This window comes from Oculina patagonica, chromosome 1 (genome assembly GCF_052425735.1).
Source record: "Oculina patagonica isolate OP01 chromosome 1, crgOcupat, whole genome shotgun sequence".
NCBI lineage: Eukaryota > Metazoa > Cnidaria > Anthozoa > Scleractinia > Oculinidae > Oculina > Oculina patagonica.
Genome location: NC_135758.1, coordinates 26,222,568 through 26,244,622, shown reverse-complemented (window position 1 = coordinate 26,244,622; position 22,055 = coordinate 26,222,568). Strand labels below are relative to the sequence as shown.

At 36.4% G+C, this 22,055-nt stretch overlaps 1 protein-coding gene across 1 annotated transcript in view; it reads right to left on the bottom strand.

Annotated features, from left to right (window-relative positions):
* LOC144646002 (uncharacterized) overlaps window positions 1–22,055 on the bottom strand; it is an 88,534-nt gene that overhangs the window by 45,901 nt on the left and 20,578 nt on the right. The gene's annotated exons all lie outside the window — the stretch shown is intronic.

Here is a 22,055-nt window from a genome sequence, read left to right as displayed (position 1 = left end):
TTCCCTTCAATCGTCGGAATCGCACGATTTCCGGTGTCTTTGTAGCACCCTATACGGTCATAGTCTGTGAAAACATCAGCAGATTGTTAACAGATTTGTAGGAATGTTTGAAAGACAATTACACGCAAGTAAGCCTCATTCAAGAATTTTACTCTATTGCCAGAAAACATAACGGCCATTTGAGAACAGGAGGGAGTGTTCACCAAGTATTTAAAGTGTTTCTTAACAGACAGTAAACGATACATGTACATGGCGTAGCCGAGTGTAACGGACGTATCGAACTTTCAGTAAAGGCGGACCTACGTTCGAGAAACTTGCAATAAGTGTAATGAATTTAAAACTCAGTACTTGTCCTCATAAATTACCTCAAAGCGCATTCTCATAAAATGAAAACTTTGTGCTCAACAGTTTGCCTTCATTGAGTTTGAACAACTGCGAAGTACATATATGTAAGTATATATGCGGAGTACAGCACACTACTAATCAAGAAAAATTCCTCGCATTCTTTTAACGCTGTTTGTAGCGTGGAGGCCTATTCTGACTCACATCGTACTTCATTTGAATCATTAACTGATTTCTGTTTAATTTGGTTACTAGATGTAATACGTCGAAAGTCATGTTTGTAATACCCGTCCTTTTCAAAGAAAACGTTTTGAAACTTTTTACTCAGGGTTGAAACCATTAACATAACTGGACTCATTGACTTGTCACTGGCTTTTAAATGATCAGGAAGTTATCTTACTGACAATAAATAGGATGATCAAAAACAAATTGCTGTGCCATTGCTTTAACGAAACAATTAAATTCAGAGCTATGAGATGAATCGTTTTGAGACACACACCCAACCAATCTACCAACCTTGAATGACATAAACTTCGTTTGCCCAAGGACCTCCCTCACCGTCACTTTTGCAACTTGAGCTTTTTCCATATTTGTCAAAAGTCTTTTCTGCTGTAGCACTAGCTGCACACCATCCTCCATGCTGTAGCGCAAACATGTGGAAACCCTTTTTGCTAGCTGCAATTGCACACTTAGCAATTGCATTCTGACGGCTTCTATAAGGTCCATCTAAAATGCTATCTTTTCCTTCGATTGTCGGAATTGCACGATTGCCGGTGTCCTTATAGCATCCGATACTTCTGTAGTCTGTAAGAAAGCAGGTTTTAAAAGTTCAAAAAAGAATTGTAATATCAAAAAAAATTTTAAAAAATTTTTAAATTTTTTTGAGTACACTAATGGTGGTACACGTACGTTTACGTTTAGATGGACTAATTTAATGTCTTTTAAACTGCACGTTCGACACATATCAAACAAGACAATAATTTTGCGAAAATTTGGGAGCCGAATTTCGCGAGTACTTATTTTCGCGATTACAAGAAAACGTGGAGCAAAAGTGTATTAAATTTCGCGATTTTGTCAGTGTTTTATGACTCAGTCGTCAAAGACTAAGGAACTACTAGAAATATACAAAATCTTGTTCAATGTTAATTACAAGGAACCTGCAAACGAAAACTTTGGTGACTGTAATAAAGAGGTTTTGGCCGATTTACAAGCCGAAGAAAACAGTAATAACGAGAGAAAGCTGAAGGTTGCAAGTCTAAAACAAGACGGAAAAGATGGATAGTTGCAGTTACAAATATTTAAATTTCTATTGTTTTGATATATAATAATATAGTATTAATTTTCCCGTGCTAACATTTCGCACAATGTTTTTTTTTTTGCGTGTATTAAATTTCGCGATTATTTTGAAATCGCGAAAATCGCGACAATTAGTACATTGTACTCGCAAAATTAGTAAGAATAAGGTAGGTATTGTTATACATCCGCAGTATCTCTTCCTCTAAAGACGATTGGCTGATTCGCGATCATAAAATATATAATGTTGTCGTCGTCTATCCTTTGTTTCAGTCCTTCTTAACTTTCCATGTGATTTTTGCTTTGCGTTTTTCGTGGCGATTTCTTGTTGACATAATCTCTGTTCGCGTAACATTGATTCATGTAGCTACAATCCTCGATTAAAGTCTTGGGACATTTCACCGATTTGATGAAAAATTCGTATTGTATATAACCTTCCCTCCCAAACCCCGATGCAACGTCGATTTCTATCCATCCAACTGTGCAACAATATTTCAACATTATTTTGAAGGAAAGCGGACTCGGAAAATTGAACAGTAAGTTCTTAACCCCAGAGAATTTGTCGGTTGGCACTATTCCCTTACCAGTTACCATTCGGTTCTATTTAACAATTAGACTACGAGCCCAAGTTTTCTATGAGCAAATAGTCAACGAGGCGCAGCCGAGTTGACTATCGCTCATAGAAAACAAGGGCGAGTAGTCTAATTGTTTAAGTAGAAACTCAAAAGGATTGCAGTCCAAAACCTACAATATTGTGCACTTTGAAGACAAAAATCAAGAAAATTTACCTCTTAAAGAGCTACGCGAGCGCGCGACTGCTTTCTATCGGCGAATAGAAAATAATGGGGGAACCTATCAGATTCGCGGATTTCCAATAGAACACGGCTGTGTTTCTACTAATGATCGATCGATCGCATCATAAGTGGTACAGATCCCACCGACCGCCTCATGACCTTGAAGCGATCGTCATTGCTTCAAAAACATCTTGATGAAGAGTGAAGTGTGTAGAATGTCTTAGTATATGTACATAAAATATGTGACAATGATACATGATTAAAACAACAAAAAAAAAAAACACAACAATCTCTAACCCATAAGTATATTCTATGTAAATCCGTGAACTATAACATTGTTATTCAGAAACTAACATTTCGCAATTACCCACAAAAATCAGCCGACTATCGCCTGGTACTTAGCCCACAAGGCCGTTGGCCGATTTGCCTAAAGACAAAAAATACTCTGCCAGATTGAGCATATTCAAAAAAATACCCAATTAGACGCATTGAACATTTAGAAAAACTGTGTTTGTTCACTTTAAATTATGCGCTTTGTATTAAAAAGAATAAATGAAATTGCAAGTTCAGAAAAAGTTGAATTTGCCAGAAAAATAAGACAATAATAATATTCCAACGCTGATACAATATATTTAATCATACAATGTATGATTAAAAAAATACAAAAAGTAGAAAATATAATTATTTTCTGATTTTGTTGCTGTTGTTAACTTTGTTTGTTAAATTTATGTTTTGATTTTCTTACTGCATAGAAATAAAAAAGGTATCGCTTACAAAATGACTGTCAGTCTACTCCTGATACTAGAAAGCAACCCATAATGTTATTGAAGCAAATGCATGTGCATGTTCTGTAAGCAGGGGGTTAAAGTTTAATATCGTGTATATTAACCTTGAAAAACGTAAACATTGTTTGCCCAAGGACCTCCTTCACCGTCAGCTTTGCAGTCGTTGCTCTTGCCATATTTGTTGAAAGTCTTCTCTGCTGTAGCACTGGTTGCACACCATCCTCCATGCTGAAGTGCAAACACTTTGTAACCTCTTTTCAGAGCTGCAACAGCACACTTAGCAATTGCATTCTTTCGGTTTCTGTAAGGTCCATCCAAGATGGAATCTTTTCCTTCAATTGTCGGAATCGCACGATTTCCGGTGTCTTTATAGCATCCCACACTTTTATAGCCTATTAAGAGAGAGCAAGCAATTTTATCAATTATAACAATACAGTATAATACTATACAGAAACTTTATACGAAACTATTTAACATCCAAGGAACTGAAACTTTAACTGTTTTAGCAATTTTTGAGATTTTGGCATTCAAATACCAACTGGTGAGTAAATTAAGTTAAACATAAAAATCATATCACATAATATCTATTAGTAAAAACTTTGTTCTGTTGGAAATCTGCGCATCTGATTGTTTCTCCCATTGTTTCGTCTGGGTAATAAGTGCCATCTTTGGCAAATCTTCCTTGAAGCACTCAAATAAGTTTCCGAATTATTTCATCCAATCAAAAACTAGCATGAGCGTTCACGAGTACTCCGAAAGCAGTCGCGCGAGCAAATACGTCATGTTGCTTAGCAAATTCTGAAACCGGCGAAAACGGGTGCTCAGTCACACCTCGGAGAAGTGATGACGCCATCAACTGGCACTTGTTCTCCCGACTGTGTGGGTGGGTCAAAGTGTGATAAGTGTGAGAAGCTTGTACCAACTTTTGTCCAAAATTTGATTCCAATCAAAGTAAACACATTTAGTCATTGCAGGTCAACCCAAGTGCATTCAAGTCCTGGTCAAATGAAATTCCAAGTGGGTAGAATTTGGATCTACTTGCGATTCCGTTTGAAAATTTCATGCAATTGCATAATTTACAGTTTTGTTGCTATTACCTTTGATGTAATAGACCTGATTAGCCCATGGACCACCCTCGCCATCACTCTTACAATCTCCAGATTTTCCATATTTGTTGAACGTCGTTTCAGCTTCATCACTTGAAGCACACCATCCGCCATGTTGGAGTGCGAAAACTGTAAATCCTCGTTTTTTGGCTGCTTGGTAGCATTTGTTAATTGCATCCTTTCTTGATCGGTATGCACCATCTAAGATGTTATCCTTTCCTTCTAACGTTGGAATTGCACGATTTGAAGTATCTTTATAACAACCAAGTGTCTCATATGCTGTTGAAGAAAACTTATTATTTGAAGTTTAAATGTATTATATCACGGCATGAACATGTACAATGTATGTGGCTATAAGGATCATGCAGTCGGGATCTATAAGTAGTCTTGCTGATTGGGTTAGAATCACAGTGGATTTTGCTCTCTCTTTCCTATTTTCAATATTTGTTCCTGCATTTACATGAAGTGACATTTCCATGCAGTGATACTATAACCGAATCCTCTTTTTTTCAAATACGCAAAATTATCTCTACCGTTAGAAAAAGTTATAACTAAAAATGTCCCTGATGCTAACATGTGACTTGCGTACCTTGGACAGCGTAATTTTAATGCCACGCGCTGAGTAATGTCATCTTTTTTTCGAGAACGTGATGACATCACGCAATATTGACGTCAAACGTCAAAATTAAACTGACAAGTAATTTCTCACCCTTTTAACATCATCATATCTTATTCTGCCTTTCGTGACCTACAAAATTTGGTATGAAAAACAAATGCACGATTCCATTGTCTAAGAAGCTGTTGATAAAAAGTAGTCTAATAGCACATGTAAGACCTATTTATATGTTAAGTAGAATTATTCATGACAGTGAAGGATTTTGAAGAGTTCCTTTGCTTTCGGCACCAAAATTTTTAGACATTGTGCTCAAAGTTTCAAAATAAGACGCAGTAACTTCTCATCACTTGGTTTGTTGTTTTTTAATTTTTTTTTTTCTTTACCTTCGCCTCCCTTCGACAAATCTTTTGTTTCGTTCTTTTTAAGATATCTTTTTTAGGGACAAAGAGATTTAACTCTAACAAAGGGCTAACAAAACTTCAGCTGTATTAGCTAAAACTTCGTAAGCCCACTACATCGACTCGCACAGATACAACACAGCACATTGTTATCTACATTATCACTTTTCTCACCTGCTCCATCCGCCTTTTCCTCCATGAGCACAACGATCAAGAAGAATATGAGAAGTTTCATGATTAAACAAAAACCTGTATGGGATTACAATTGAATTGAAGTCACTTATACTTCAAGGAAAAAGCAAATACCTTATTCCAAGTTTGAATTAAAGAGAAAATGGCTTTCATTGTTTTCATTATTTTAGCAGAAATCTCGATTGCAGTGTTCCTGTTTATCAGAGGTGTTAATTGTTACCCATTGATTGCACTCTAGAAGTCTCTAAATAACGCCATTCTTGTCCCTTTAATTCTTGCTTCACGCGAGGAATAGCCACCGTTTCTTGCTTTGTATACTAATGTTAAAATGTATTAATAGTGTCAAAGTTAGAGGATTTACAGTTAATTGTTCGTCGATTAAAAAGAACTAAAAAGTTGCTTTCTTTTGCCCGGAACTGAACTGTTTTGGAAACTCTTTTAACACCCTGATCGCGAGGGCAGAATGGCGTCATTTCCTTGCATTATACTCTGTCAAATCAAGTTCAAATTTAAGACGCCGCAAGAGGCCACTTAGTCTCTATTTTATAATAAAACTAAGATTAGATGTGTCATCTTTGTTAAGCTACAAGTAATGTAGGAAGAAAAAGGTAATTGGTCAATTATGCAGTTAGCGTACCTTTTGATTGTCCAATCAGTTGAGTAATCTGGGTATTAACTGAAAACTGGCAACTTGTCTGTGCGAAGCAGTAGCCTGTCTCAATCAAAGTGAAGACCGCCGCTTAGAAAAGTCTTCCTTAATATTACCAAGTCCACAGTTTTTACGTGACGTTTACTAAACGAAGTGAATAAAATGATTAAGCGATTTAAATAACGACCAGCTGAACAAATTTATCATGTTCGATATCTAAATGATAAATGTATCACTTATTTTTGGCGTATTGCTCTTAATCGGAAGTATGAAGCGAAGAAAGTGAAGAAAGAAGAAAAATTTTTAACTGCAATTACTTCACAAAAAAGTGGCGAAATGTTCTAAAAGTTTGGTTTTCTGTTGAAAGCTAAGGATAGCGTGAGTGTGTTACGAAGTTGATATTGTTTCAAATAATGCAACAGCTGAATAATCTATCACGGTGACGAGCGTTTGTTTTGAGCTTTTGCGTTTGGAGCAAATGGAACAAAAACTAAACTTTCTTCGTTAATAAAACCTTTTTTAATTTTTGTTTTTGTTTTTTTTTAGTTTCCTAACTTAATCCACGTCACGTAGGAAATTACACTTAAAACAGTTATACATTAAGTACAGGTTCCACTTAAAACATTTATAGATGAATTACAAATTCAAATTTAAAACGCTTTCAAGCGTTATGTAAACTTCCTTTAAAATGTTGCCTCATGATCGACTTAATTTGGTCACGTTCTTTCAAGCGTTTTAATTTTAATTAATTTTTTATTACTTATTTTATTTTGATTTTAATTTTATATGATTTATTAATTTCGGTTAATCGAGAAGATGCTTTCTTACCATCAAAATAAGATCTAGTTGGTATAAAAATTAACACAATGGGTATGAAAGTCAAATAAAACGTCTCACTCAGCTAACAAAGGCTAATGTTTCAAAACCGAAAAGTATTGAACGTCTTGTTTTGTTTTGCTATTTCCTTTTAACTCGGAATCATATTTATTCACCTGCTGATTTTATTTCTTCACCTTGGACAAATTTAAAATTCCAAACGACAAAATGACATATTAACTCAGTAAAAAATGATCGGGAAATCACTGTATTTGTGCCGCTGTTATTATTAATTAGTTTGGCGTCTTGTTGCGTGAAAGAATTGTCGCATTTAAAGTAATAACAATTTGTTAATTTAAATATTTTTAGGTGATTTTCTGTGATAAAGAATCAGGCAATGACATTATCAAAATAATTTAATTTATGGGAAAATTAACCAGTCATAAATCCACCCACCTTTAATGAGCGCCCTGCCTTAGTTTAAGTATAAAATAAAAATCCATCATTCGTGCTTAAATGAGGTTTTTCTAAAATTAATCAGTGAAACAACAAAAATCGATCGCAAAACTATGGTATTCGTGCCGCTTACATTTTCAATTCGTAAGGTGACTTGTTGCGTGAAAGAATTGTTGCAGTTTTACTATAATAATTATACCGATTTAAATATTTTTGCACTGATCTTCTGTAATGGTAATTTGTGCCATAACATGAATTTTCAAAATCATTTGACAATTAATTTTATGAGAAAATTCATAATAAAAGTCGGGTTAATTTTTATATTAAAATATTTCCCTGATTACGCGCCCACCCACGATTAATATTAAGCGCCCAATAAAAACACAACACTCGTGTAAAAAAAGCAGTTAACATAAATTTATGAAGGAAACAAGGAGGATTAAGGAGAAGGCATAAAATGAAAGCTGGTTTCATAGCAAAAATTTGAAATTTGAAATTTGAAATAAATAGCACGCTGGGCGCATGATCGAAGAAATGCACTATTCAAATGTTTACGATATCAAAGGCGCGTTGGAGTAATGGTCATTCTCGTCCCCATAGTCCTTTCGTTTCTTTTAGCCGGCTGGGCCTTGGCACGAGAAAACAAAGGGCTCTGGGGACACAGGATTTCCGGTCCTAGATTCTAGGACTTCCGGTCTTCATGTATGCAGCCAGGATGTTTCAAAAGAATGTATAAGAGAGTCGTTACGTTTTTGACTTCCGTTTAGGAATTCTTTGTTCCAAACAGCCAATCAAAAAAAATCGAGTTAATTCAAAAATCCTATGTCCCCAGAGCCCTTTGTTTTCTCGTGCCAAGGCCCAGCCGGCTAAGAGAAACGAAAGGGCTATGGGGACGAGAATGAGTAATGGTTAGAGCGCAGAACTACAAAATCACACGGTCCATTTTGAGACCTGGCCAGGGTCATTGAATTGGGTTTTTGGCACAGGCACTAAATTGTCACAGTGCCTCTCTCCAACCAGGGGTATAAATTTTACCAACAAACTAAATGCTGGAGGAAGGAGTAGGACTACCTAATCCTCGACCGCGGTCAAACGACAGAAATACGCAAAAAACAAGAAAAGTACTTCAAAGATAAGGTTTTAATTTTCACAGTACAAAGATTGGTACATTACCTGTATCCTGACGATTTACTAAGTTTTTTGGAGCTTTACTAAAAAAGTTCTACGTGTTTGAAAATAGCGCAATGCGGACTTGTCGTCGCCATTTTGCCAAAGCACTTTGGTGCGGATGCGGAACATTTAAATTTTACAAAGACTCTTTTAACTGAGGAAATGGGAATATGTTTACGTTCAGTAACTATTTTATCGATTCTTGCTCATACTAACACTTCAATATGTACAAGATTCCCCGAAATAGAAAGAAAAGCTGCCTGAGACGTTTGACCGCGGTGAAACCTAGTCCTAATCGCGTTCATATGGCCACTCAGCGTCCAACGCAGACTTTACTTTTACATATATTCATTATGTTAAAAAAAATTGAAGCCATGAAACCAATTAATAGCTGAGGGGTGAGGAGACGGTTTACATTCCAGCGTATGGAAGCAACAGCCTTTTTGGTCTTTTTGGTTTAACCATTTATACTTGTTTTTTTTTAAGAAAAATACAACTAACAAAAATAACGTATCATTTAACATCTTGAAATAAATCAGATCTAATAATGTGTTATGCTGCCGCTCGATTTAAAAACAGCTAACTCTAAATTAGGTATTAAGTGTGAACGTAGCTTCGCAAACTCTGTCAGGCAATCATTTAGACGAATATTGATGACAACTGATGACTCCCCCGTCAATCTGCAAGATATGGTCAGATGTGCCTGTTAACATTTTTTATTGTATAAACTGCAGTGGTTTAGAGAGTGGTAGCAAATCGAGAAAAAATGGTATCACACGTGTGGATAAAAATAATATTCACACGTGTGATATCATTTCTGACAAATTAGCTCGCATAGTTTGCCATGTTTCAATGCTCAATGAGCCAAAGTAAATCGATATTAAGTCGAAACATCTTCGGATCTTCCTCGGCAATATTCGGCAATCTTCGAAAAACTTTGGAAATTTTCGGAAAATGTTCGGGATCGGTCGTACAACCTTGGGACAACATTTTGATAATTTTCGAAAATCTTTGGAAAATGGTCAACTGAAACATTGTAATTAGTGTAATACGTGGTTGCTTGGATATATGAAATTCAGTATCTTCTCGTGTTCAAAACTGATATCTCACTTGTTCGCTCTGCGCTCACTCGTGAGCTATCGATTTGAACACTCGAAGATAAATTTCATATCTCCGCGCAGCCATGTATTATCCTCTATATCTCGTTCAGCGTCTTTATAAGCAAAAAAGGTAAAGCTTCGAGCCAAGTGACCCATACTTGTCAGAACTCATCCCCGTTTCTGTAGCATTAAGCGGCTAGGAGTATTTCTACGCCCCCCTGGATGGGATGCTAGGCCATTGCAGGGCTACCCCCAGCAGTAAACTTGCCGGTACCCATTTATACATCTGGGTGGAAATAGGCACGAAGAAAGATAAGTGTCTTGCCCAATAACACAACACAGTTACCCCGTCTAGGGTTCGAACCCGAACCGTACGTTCCGGAGTGATCTTTACATGTCCGTAGCAACCATGTTGTGTGAGCATGCTAGGTTTTTCCTGAATGTATAACTTTTGAACTGAATGGCATTTCGTTTTTACCATTTTGTTAACAGCTTCATCCGTTTGCATTCAACATGGCGGATTTGGAAATTGTTGACGTCCTTTTGTTGTGATTAGAAATTACTTTTGCCTGCCCCTTCCTCTACACCGAGGTCGCTTCTCATTAAACTAAAGTATACAGTCGAAGCTCTCTTAACGGACACTCTCGTAAGCGGACATGTCTACTTACGGCCACCTTGTTAGAAACCCCGTTTTTACTCCCATACAAACTCTGTATTTTTACATTCTCGTAAGCGGACATTCCCGTAAGCGGCCGCGGACACTTTCCGAGATTACGACTTAAAGTTTTTCTTTGTTTTTAAGCTCCCGTAAGCGGACACCGCAAAGAAAATCATATAAAAAACCTCTGTATCTTGTATTAATCAATCAACTTCACATCGCCGTTCGTCACTGTAATTACAGTACATATTTCAGTGTTTGTTTTGTCGTCATTCACGTCCGGTTACATTTCGAAACGCCACTAACATGCATATTACCATTATGTTAGCTGGGCAAGCTCCCGTAAGCGTCCATCTATCCCCTACACCTCTAGTGGCCGCTTACAAGAACCATTCTCGTAAGCGGCCAGCTCCAGTTGCGGACACTTTTTTCGCGTCCCGAGGGTGTCCGCTTACGAGAGCTTCAACTGTAACTCTTTTTCTACGATGTCTACATTCATGGCACAATTTCTGAATAATGGTCGGATATTTTACTGTTAGAAAATACAGAACCACTTCGACTTCGCTGTATTTAAGTATCTGTTCAGATACCTGAACATTTGCTCTTCCCGTCAAATCTAAGTTATTGGGGGAAATACCGTATTTATTCGATTAAGCACCCTGTGCGTTTATTAAGTATTTGGACCTTGAGGGTAGGTGCTTATTCGAGGCTGGGCGCTTATTAGATTTTCATTATTTTTAGCAAGTACGTGTAGTAAGTTTTTTCTTGCAACAAAACAATGAATAATAATAAAACATAAAGAAACCAAAACAAAACTTTCACTGTTCATTGAAAGTTTTTGTAATATCCTAAAAATTCGGTCTTCGAGCAAGTAGTACTTAGTAGTACTAAGTCAATTTCAATCATTATTTCGATTATAATAATCAATACTCCTCTTGTACACTTCAGGGTTAGAGAGGAGGGGGGCGCTTATATTATTTGATGCTGGCCGCTTATTAACTTATCCTATCTACAAGGTTGGCGCTTATTCGAGGTGGGCGCTCAATCAAATAAACACGGCCGGTATTTCGTTATCATCATCATCTGTCCTTGTTATGCCCTGGGAAGCATATTTACTATTGGCTTTTTCGAACTCCAAAGTGTGCCGAAAAGAGCGACGCGTACATGTACTTCGCGGAGGCAACTTTGATAGTATTGAAATCGTGCCTGTGTAAACGGGCAAACTGGACCTATTTTGCCCTTATAGTCGGACCAACGGGAACTAACACATTCGTTTACCTGGCGTGAACGACGATTTTCACAACTTTGCTCGTTAGGGGCACCAGCAACGCAACATCACCCTGGCGATTTTCTCCTAGCTTTCTTCATGCTCACCATGGTGAGCCAATTTGCCAATTTGCGACACCAAAGTGACGTCAGACGGATTAGTATCACGTGGCATTTTGACCGTGCGATCCAAATACCAATTTTTGAGATTGAAATGGTACAATTTTTGCGCTCGAATAAAAACTTTGAGTTTTTTTTTTACGTTTTTTACTTTTTTTCAATTTTTTTTAGGAATTGCCTTAAACTATGACTAACCTTTCGTTCTCTTGGACGTCAGGTCCGACTAATTGCAGTATCAGCCAATGTTGCCTCTGACTTCGCAAAAGTAAAAATGATAAAATCAAGCAAAAGCCCACAGTTTTACAACAATGGTTGTTGACTTAATTCCCCAGGGGGAGTCCTCCCTATGATGGGCTATACGGGGAGGCTCCGCCCGAAAGGGGTACCTTTTCAGGTTTCAGGAATATAAAAGGGTAGGGATTTCACAAGTTTAGGTATACGAAAGGGTATGGTAATCTGACATTTAGGTTTTTAAAGGGGCCTTTAATTAAAATATTTCAAACAAATGCAATTTATGGTTATATTATTTAATTTATTACGTGCATCATGAAAACATCCAGTTCTTAGTTTATGCCTCTGGTATGTGAAAGGGGTACCTTCTTTCAGTATAAGGTATACGAAAGGAGAACAATTTCTGTCAAAATGGTATATCAAAGGTTAAGGGGTTAAACTCGGGGCGGAGCCACCCCGTATAAAACTTTTTTTGAATACTTGCTTAATTCAACTTTGATCCCTATAAGCAGTATTTTCTTTCCATTTATGTTAACTGTCGCAATTTTCAATTAAAAGACAAAAGTAAACTTCTTTGTTGCGGACAAGCTGTGTGGCTTCAGCTGTTCGTGCCGGTAAGCACAAAAGAATCAGAAACTTAACCCGATTAGTTTACATGTTTACTTGCGCAGATTTTGTATTTCAAGAAACAACTATATGCTAAGAAATGACTAAGAAAGGATATTAATCGGGCAGAAATAATTTGTTGCTCTGCCAAAGGAAAGTTACATTTTCATTTGAAAAATTATTGGAATTTTTTTGTTTTTAGTCCACGAGTCGAGAACAAAGGATTTTACAGTTTAAAACGAACTAAGCATGATAAGAATTGCTTCAACAAGATGTGCAACAGCTGAAATCACCACTTCGGAGTCGAGTTAGCTTTCTAGATGAATAAAACGTAAATACAGTTGGGATAATAGCCGTTTGCTCAAATGTACGGTTTGCATTGATTCGCTTAAATAAATATTTCTTGTTTTTTGAAAACTGGTCAACTGTGTAAACGCTGAAGCGGTAAGTGTATTGTTCCTTTGTTTGGTATTCAACATCAAGTACTTGATCTTAAAACATGTCTTGCAAACTTATAGCTTACCAATAGTAAATACGATAAAATTGATAACCCCGGCCCATTTAAACTAATATTGATATTTCCAAAATAAACCAAAGACAGCAACTTGCTTTCGATAGTCCCGACATGCGCGTGTCAATTCGTCCCAGTGTCTTCTCGCCGGCCATTTTTAAAATGTCAAGAAGACCCAGCCGCCATCTTGAAAGCACAGATGGCCCTGTTATGCACGTTTAACTGGAATCATTGTTAAATTTATTATTAAATTTTTCCAAACAATTCGCTATGAAGCTAAATGTTTGCAAAGAAATTAATTCTAAGATTCTAAATGACAAAAACATAGCTTAATTACAGCCAAATGTGTCTTCCGGGCGTTAAAAATAAAAGTGACAAGCAGACAAGATTATCTTTAAAATTGTTCCCCTGGACCATATTTCAAAAACTCGTGAAACAATCTGTTTCAATCTTCGTCACTTTTGGTCATCCGTACCTTCTTTTGCACTCGGTATGTTATTTCAGTAAATATTCCTTAACTGTTTGAAAAGGTTATTTTATTTATTTAAATTAATTTGATGGTCATTTCCTAATCTTAAATTTGGCTAAAATCCGTGACACGATCCCTTTAAATAATTATAACAAGGATTGAACTTAACCCTATTCAGACCGGGCTTTTTTGGACCTTCTCAGACCGGGGGGGGGGGGGGGGGCTTCGGAAGCCTCCCTATATAACTTCCAGAATATTTAAGCAATCACCATGAAACTTATAGGATGTATTGTATGTCCGAAACTCTTTCTTTTGGTATACGTCACGTGGGATGGTGACGTCACATCACGTGACAATTACATCATGATGTCAAAACAGCCGCCATCTTGGATCCGCCATCTTGGATTTCAAAATTTTTCCAAAATGCCAGAAAACCACCCAAAATCACTGCAAAGTACTCAAAATAAATAGAAATGTGCTTTAAACCCGTTAAAATGTAAAAATAATTCCATTTTAGTTGATTTTTATTAACAGAAACACGCAAAAATACAAATTTGGGAAAACATGCCTGTCAAAATGCCGTTGCCGTGGTGATATCAAGTTCCTGACACATCATCTTACCCTACCAAATTGTTGCCAGATAAATTTTAGGAAAACTCAGAAAGTTTGGCAGCGTTTGGTTTAATCTTAAAAAAGTTATAAAAGTTCAAAGTCAGCGCGGGCCTCAAAAGCTCCCCCCCGCCCCCCCCCCCCCCCCCCCCCCCGGTCTGAATAGGGTTAAGATCAGAGTACAAGTACGACTTTCCAATTTCAATCCAGTCAGGTACCGAGAGACCTCACTCCTCCCTGTTGCTGACCAGTTGAAAAGGAGGTACGAGATTGGTGAGAAATAATGATAATCGACAGCATAAACAATAGGTTTAAACAGTCGTACTCGTACTCAATCGCATACTGGTATAAAATTCCGATCTAAAGGTCCCTAATGATTTTACGGGAACGAATAGGCTGTGTAACATATTAAAAAGAATTAAAGTTTTCCCAGGAAACAGTACGAGCTAAGAACCGAAGAAGCAAAAGTACTTCAAGTTTTTATTATTTATTTTTGAAGACTTTGAGCAACACGGTCCACATGATAAATCATTTCACAGGTATGAATACATCAAATAATCGATCTAGTACTACACAGCTTATTTATATATATGTAAGGATAACAAATAGTTCATTAAAATTGGCAAAAAAGAAGGTCTTTTGTCATAAACAAGACAGTTTTGGCACCGCGGCTGACCCCAGGAAACATGAAGAAAATCATCATTTCGTTCGTGAATCTACAGAACAACAAAAATAATAACAGAACATTATGACAAGAAGAACGAAAAAAAAAATAGTTTTAATTAGCAAAGGCCTCTACCATTTATCTTTTTTTCTATTGAAAACTGTAAAATACATTGTTGGATCTACAGTTTCAATCTAATTGCACATTGCCAAATGAAGTGGAAACGGCTAAAGCATTCTGCCTAAAAGAAACCTTATTGTGGTTTTCAGTGAAATGCGAACACTGAAATTGAAAATCCAACAGTTATGATTGCGTTTTTCGCTGCCGTCAGTCATAATTTAGGCGACTGCCAACGAACCATGACAAAGAGAAACAAACAAAATGGATCGAAATCCACCAATCACAACTGACAGACGTGACCTTTTAACCCGGTTGAAGAGAACTTCTGTTTCCTGAGAGTTCCACTCAGATGATTGACGGCAGCAAAAAGCATAAACCGTTGGTCGAGGATTTCGCATTTCACTGAAAACCGCAATAATCGGCAAATAAAGCGTGTACTTATATATTAAAATGTTTGTTCAAATTTAACTATTAAAAAACACCATCGACCATATCTGTTTCCCAACAGTAAATATATTTTACAAGTGAAATCATCATGGTATTAGAAAATGAAAACAAGCATACCACTTAAAAACAAGAATACCCTTTTGAACAACATTCACTTATTCTTTTTAGTTTTATGAAATTTTATATTAAAATTATAAAACAAAATTTAACCTGTTTCACAGTTGTTGCCAGAATATCCAGATTTACAATCACAGCGATAACTTCCTTGACCATTAACACAGGTAGCTCCGTTCTTGCAGGGATTGTTCGTACACTCGTTGATATCTGTAAGCAAGACAGAAATGTTTTTGCAATGATAGTAATTAAAAAGTAGTTAAACAAGCCAGAGGAAACATTCTCTCACCGGTTTCACAGTGTTTGCCAGAAAATCCAGATGTACAATCACAACGATAACTTCCCTGATGATTGACACATTTACCTCCGTTCTTGCACGGACTATTCGTACACTCGTTGATATCTGTAAGCAAGACAGAAATGTTTTTGCAATGATAGTAATTAAAAAAGCAGTAAAACAAGCCAGAGGAAACATTCTCTCACCGGTTTCACAGTGTTTGCCAGAAAATCCAGATGTACAATCACAACGATAACTTCCCTGAGAATTGACACATTTACCTCCGTTCTTGCACGGACTATTCATACACTCGTTTGTATCTGTAAGCAACGCAGAAATGTTGTTTAAATTAATGATAGTAATTAAAAAGCGAATAACAAGCCAGAAGTAAAAACATCTTACCGATTTCACAGTTTTTGCCAGAAAATCCAGATGTACAATCACAGCGATAACTTCCCTGAAGTTCCGCACAAGAAGCCCCGTTCTGGCATGGGTTGTTTGCACACCCTGCAAATAGGACGAAAAGGTTGCTGAAAGTCAATTCTTTTACCTACTGAGCCTATGTAGGTAGAAGATTTGATATGGGTGAATGTCCTTTAAAAAGGAACTGATTCACAAATTGAATGCAGGTTACTTTGTATAGTAGTGTGGTTTTCAAACTTGTAAAACCAAAATAGAAGCATACGAATTGTCGGAAACACGATGCACCAACGATCAGACGAATTCGTCTTTTTCTTCTTCTTCTTCTTCTTCTTCTTCTTCTTCTTGTTCTTCTTCTTCTTCTTGGACGAAATTCAAGGTGTTTGAAATTGTAATAAACTATTTTTTAAATTGTTTGCAATAAGAAACTAAAACTATGAAAAAACAAGTCTAAGGAGTAAACTAAGAAATAAAATAGTAAAAATTAAAATCAGATTCCCAAACCACCGTCACGATAATAGTTAAGGTAAAAAAATCTGCGAAATCCCCGTGACATAGTCCCTTTAACTTCAGGAATAATAAATGTGTTTGAAAACTTTTTGTTAAAAGGGAAACGTGATAGATTGCTAGCACATCTACATAAGTCACATGTCATATATGTAGAACTGATTTAATGGTATCTTTTTTTAAAAACGCTTAAAATTTTTGAATGTCGAACACCAGTTTTGCACGGAATTACTGCCTCTCATTCTTTCAAAGTCGCGGAAATTAAAAATAAATAAATAAATAAATGGGAACTTACAGTGGGATCTTCCACTAGGTGGCTCTTCTTGATCCCACTAATTCCAGATCGAATTGGAATTTGGAAATGTTTGTTTTTGTGGAGGGAGGAAAACTGGAGAACCCGGAGAAAAACCCTCGGAGCAAGGACGAGAACCAACAACAAACTCAACCCACGTATGGTACCGGGCAGGAATCGAACCCGAGCCACATTGGTGGGAGGCGAGCGCTTTCACCACTGCGCCATCCCTGTTCCCCATGAAATTGAGATTTTAAATCTTTTATTTCTTTGATTCCTGGTCAGGCAGGAATTCACGCCATTTAAAAAAGAGGTTGAGCTAAAATTGAAATAAAAACTCACTTTCATACATTTGACAGCATTTGATATACTCGATGCAGTAGAGTTGGTTACAAGATCCTTTTTGAAATCCTGTTAAGTAATATCCATTATCACAGCCACTCAGACCCTTGTAATCAAATGAGCCCCTGATGCTTTTGATGACACATCTTTTGTATGTGTTTGGCAGGCCGGCTGGCTTGCAGCATCTTCCCTCTTCTATGTTGGAGAGCCAGTCACCTGAGGTGCGAAACAATCCTTGCAGAAAGAGGCCTGGTGGACAGACTGCCCATCGGTTGGAACTTTAAAAGAAACGCATAAAAGAAATCATGTAATCGACAAAGAAAAATAATCCAATCAGCAACAACAACCATTTTGTTTTGCCAAAAATGAATAGAAAAAGTTATGGCGTAGAATAAATTAACTAAAAATAGACAAAAAAAAACTACGCAGAATAGAAATAAACGATACGAGCTGAGTAGTTACAAAAATTTGCATTCCTTTGACAGGTTGATGTACATTATTAAAGAGATCTAGAAAAGAAGAAAGTTCATAAGTAATTAAGCTTAAGTACACTGACACTAAGTTTGAAGAAATATTTTTTTTAAGATAAAAATAAGAAAAAAAGGAACATGGAAAAAGGGGGAAAACAGTACCAGTTAGTGAGTGAACAAAACTTTGTTTACATGAGTTTAATACGAACGAAAAGAAAATTTAAACTATAAGCCAAAAGTGTGTTCCAGAAGCAGATATAACAACGTTATGATAAACATGTACACCTGAAAAGTCTCAAAATATTGCAAATTTAAACTAAATCAATACCGTTCAATCATTTTAATAAATAAATAAATGTCAACAGAGTGCAGTCTTTCTTTTGACACTTACTAATCGAGCGTGTTCCACCAATTGGCATTGATGCAAGATGAATGGCTGTTATGATAGGGTGCAACAGCCCTGCAGCACTTGGCCTCCTCCAGTAGAAAAATTTTGTCGTTGATCCCCTGGTTGTTATTGCGGTAGAATCCTGTTATATATTCATTTGGCGGACCACAGACGGACCAACCCGGATGATCAAAACTTCCCCACCAGTTCGCCATTCTACACTGACTCCAACATGTATCCACCGTGAGGGAAAAAAGAAACAGGGACACCAATAGCTTCATCTTTGCACCTAATGGTCTACCTGTTGAGGATAAATGAAAACAAGCCGATTGATGGAGCAAAAACTTATTAATTACGTTTTTCTTTTAATCTTGGCAGCTACTTTACGGAAACGTATCTTGAAATAATTGGCAATTTTTTTCAAGTTTGTCGTTGGTAATCCGTCTTAATCTTTGTCAGTTGAAACCATTCAGGTTATGTTTGGGTTTTTATTACTGCGTTAGTGTTTTCTACATTGGAAAACTATCATTTTGAGGTTTTCTTCAATTTGAGAGAAACTGAAATTTGCCGGGCGGCTTGAAATACTGTGACGCAGCTCCTTTAAAGATTAACAAAAAACGAGGCCGCAATCGTTTTTTTTTTAAGTATCGTTCTTTGTCTCTTTATATTTTTCTTTTAGATCACGAGAACTACCAGGTTTTACACTTTGATTCACTCGACCAGGAAGAGCAACCAACAAAAAAAATAAACAGAAACAATAACCTCAATTATCCTTTACGGCAATTCAAAAAGGAGCGCAATCAATTCACCATAATATGAAAGGACGACAGTGTCTTTTGATTGAGACTCAATTTCCTCGCTAACAACTATCTAAAAACTAATATTATTTTTTCCTCGGGTTAAGAACCGTATTTTTTTATCAATTGCCTAAAACCATGACTTACCTTTCGTTCTCTCGGATGCCCGGTCTGACTAATTGCAGTATCAGTTAATGTTACCTCTGACTTCGCAGAAGTGGAAATGATAATATCAGTATTTACTTTGCTTCCCATTTATGTTAGCAGTCGCAAGTTTCAATTAAAAGACAAAAGTAAACTTCTTTGTTGCGGGAAAGCTGTGTGCCTTCAGCTGTTCATGCCGGTAAGGACAAAAGAATCAGAAACTTAACCCGATTAGTTTACTTGTTTACTTGCGCAGATTTTGTATTTCAAGAAACAACTATATGCTAAGAAATGACTAAGAAAGGATCTTAATCGGACAAAAATAATTTGTTACTCTGCCGAAGGAAAGTTACATTTTCATTATTAAAAAGTATCAAAATTTTCGTTTTTAGTCCACGAGTCGAGAACAAAGGATTTTACAGTTTAAAACACACTATGCATGATAAGAAATTGCTTCAACAAGATTTGCAACAGCTGAAATCACCACTTCGGAATCGAGTTAGCTTTCTAGATGAATAAAACGTAAATACAGTTGGGATACTAGCCGTTTGCTCAAATGTACGGTTTGCATTGATTCGCTTAAATAAATATTTCTTGTTTTTGAAAACTGGTCAACTGTGTAAACGCTGAAGCGGTAAGTGTATTGCTCCTTAGTTTGGTATTCAACATCAACTACTTGATCTTAAAACATGTCTGCCAAACGTATAGCTTACCAATAGTAAATACGATAAAATTAAAAACCCCGGCCAATATAAACTGCAAAATATTGATATCGCCAAAATAAACCAAAGACAGCAACTTGCATTCGATAATCCCGACATGCGCGTGTCAAACTCGTCCCAGTGTTTTCTCACCGGCTATTTTTAAAATGTCAAAAAGACCCAGCCGCCAACTTGAAAGCGCAGATGGCCCTGTTATGCGAGTTTAACTGGAATCATTATTTAAATTTATTATTAATTTTTTTCCAAACATTCGCTATGAAGCTTAATGTTTGCAAAGAAATTAATTCTAAGATTCTAAATGACAAAACTGAACATAGCTTAATTACAGCCAAATGTGTCTCCCGGGCGTTAAAAATAAACGTGACAAGCAGACAAGATTATCTTTAAAACTGTTCCCCTTGACCATATTTCAAAAACTCGTGAAACAATCTGTTTCAATCTCCGTCACTTTTTGTCATTCGTACTTTCTTTTGCACTCGGTATGTTATTTCAGTAAATATTCCTTCACTGTTTTAAAAGGTTATTTTATTTATTTAAATAAATTTGATGGCCATTTCCCAAGCCTAAGTCTGGCTAAAATCCGTGACACGATCCCTTTAAATATTTATAACAGGGAACTTTAGATCAGAGTACGAGAACGACTTTCGAACTTCAATCCAGTCAGGTACCAAGAGACCTCACTCCTCCCTGTTGCTGACCAAGGAGGTACGAGATTGGTGCGAAATAATGATAATCGACAGCATAAACAATAAGTTTGAAAAGTCGTACTCGTATTCAATCGCGTACTCGTATAAAATTCCGATCTGAAGGTCCCTTATGATTTTACGGGAACGAATAGGTTGTGTAACATGTTAAATATAATTGAAGTTTAGCCCAGGAAATAATACTAGCCAAGAACCAAAGAAGCAAAAGAACTTCGAGCGATTTTATTATTTATTTTTGAAGACTTTAATTTGAGCAACACGATCCACAGTGTTAAATCATTACACAGGTATAAATACATCAAATCATCGATCTGGTACTACACAGCTTATTTATATATATATGTAAGGACAATGAAGGTTTTTTTTTTCATAAACAAGACAGTTTTGGCACCGCGGCTGACTTCAGGAAACATGAAGAAAATCATCCTTTTGTACGTGAATCTACAGAACAACAAAAATAATAACAGAACGTTATGACAAAAAGAACGCAGAAAAAGAGTTTTAATTAGCAAAGGCCTCTACCACTTATTTTTTTTTTTCTATCGATAACTGTAAACTACATTGTTGGATCTACAGACGAGTTTCAATCTAATTGTACATTGCCAAATGCAGTGGAAATGGGTGAAGCATTCTTCCTAAAAGATATGGTTGCTTTAATATATTAAATTTAATTCATATTAGGCTAGTTTTCCGGATACAGCATTAAAAGCATACACTGATATATTGAAAATATATGTTGAAATTCGACTACTGAAAATATCATCGACCATTTCTGTTTTCCAATAGTTTAGATTACAATACATACTTTATATAACATTTTTATGCCACTGTGTTGGTTCTGCATAATGGCAAATACAATCTAACAATCAGTAAAAAAAGTTAAAACTATCTTTACCCATTTTCTACATCGTTGCAATATTAGTCTTCACATTCAGACTCCTCTTTTAGGCTTGAACCTGGAAGCATTCAACATATTATATGGACACTAAAGGACTTATGTAGTGCCAAATGGGCTTTCAAGCAAGGCTTTCTCACAATGAGGTAAGTCATTTATTCTTTAATGTATAAATTGCCTTAAAACCTCCAGATAAGTCAGTTTACCAATGTATTTAAAAAAAGCTATTGCTAAATTTATTAACTTGACTTATCTGTGACGGTCGGGTAACAGCTCACACAAAGTCTAAAATGAATAACTCGTTCGACCCATCGAGAGAACAATACTAGAACAGCCGACAGAGAAATGCCAGTAGCCGCTCAAAAATTAACAACTTATTAACTAGAGGAACAGTAGAACTGCAAGCTTACGAGAGCTGCTATAATGTTGACTAGCATAGCCACTTTCAGGTGTATTAATGTATCACGCTTCCAGCCGTCTTAATTAAAGGGAAAAATCAAACGTATTTTACCTGAGATCGCTGGTTTGTTAGTGATGGCCGGAGATGCTGTAGTTGGAGCTTAAA